The sequence below is a fragment of the Lithobates pipiens genome, unplaced genomic scaffold (genome assembly GCF_037356315.1).
Source record: "Lithobates pipiens isolate NorthernLeopardFrog02 unplaced genomic scaffold, aLitPip1_a1.2 Scaffold_52, whole genome shotgun sequence".
Lineage (NCBI taxonomy): Eukaryota > Metazoa > Chordata > Amphibia > Anura > Ranidae > Lithobates > Lithobates pipiens.
Window position 1 is genome coordinate 2,580,455 of NW_027507875.1, and position 1,171 is coordinate 2,581,625.

The 1,171-nt window shown below is 45.3% G+C and overlaps 1 pseudogene; it reads left to right on the top strand.

The window, feature by feature from the left end:
- The first annotated feature begins 494 nt into the window (after positions 1-494).
- LOC143957210 (small ribosomal subunit protein eS28 pseudogene) lies at positions 495-762 on the top strand (annotated as a pseudogene).
- The last annotated feature ends 409 nt before the right edge of the window (positions 763-1,171 follow it).

The following is a 1,171-nucleotide window of genomic DNA, read 5'->3' on the forward strand; positions in this document are numbered from 1 at the left end:
ATCAGGATGGGCACTATGGGCTGTACGGGCCTGCGTTTGAATTCTTGGTGGCTGTGGGACACTACTTGTGCTAGCCACCGCTCCAGCTTGAATTGGCCTTTATAGGACTCGTCACATCACCAAATGTTACTGCAGTGCTGGTTTGTCTACAACCAGGGTGTACTAGGAAGCTGGTGCTCGCCAGTTCCCCAGAAGATATTGTGGCACTTGTACCGGCACTCTGCTGCATAACAGAATCATGAGATTGTACCACCTCAGCAACAGCGGAACGGGGTGGGGTATGCCTGAACTTAGCAGAGGCCTCTACTCCATCACCAGAGCTATCTGTTAGGGTGCTGCTGCTCTCTACAGGTTTGAAAACTAAGCCTGATTCTTACAGTGAGGACTCTCCATCGCTCTCATCTGTCATGCTCAGTATCCTGTAGGCCTCTTCACTAGTGTAATTTTCGTTTGACATTTTGGCCAATAAATTTATATGTACTGGCTCGAATCCGCCATCATGGACACAGGCCTCGTGCAGCCGATCAAGCTTGCTTGGGTAACAAAAGTTCTTGGGAGAACTGGATCTCAGGGACAGTGTACTTAGGTCCGTGTTGAGTTCATGGATGATACCAACCGCTCCATCATAAGAAATGTAAAGGGCCTTGTTCGTGAGGGAGATGTATTGAACCTGTTGTAATCTGAACATGAAGCTAGAAGATTACGCTAGCAATACCTTGTAAACTTGCATCGATGGACCTTGCAGCATCTTTGTATCTTGACTTAAAAATGGAAAATTGTATACTCACCTTTCCGTAATTTTCCTTTTCTGACGCATCCCATGGCAGCACACACATTGGGTTGTGACTCCGCCTCCACAACCTGTTAGGACCTGTTAGCTATAAGATTTGAAGAGGAGCCCACCGTTGCATTCTCAGTAACTATCACCTTAGAGGGGTGGGATCTTATGTGCTGCCGTGTGATGCGTCAGGAAAGGAAAATTACGGAAAGGTGAGTATACAATTTTCCATTTTCCTGACGCATCATGGCAGCACACACATTGGGAAATAACTCGCTATATGGGTGGTTGCATTTCACGGTGACTAAAGTTCGCTTTATTGATATTAGACACACAGGTTACAATCCAGAAAAAACAATGTTAAAACGTAAAAAAAAAAAAAAAAAGGAATTG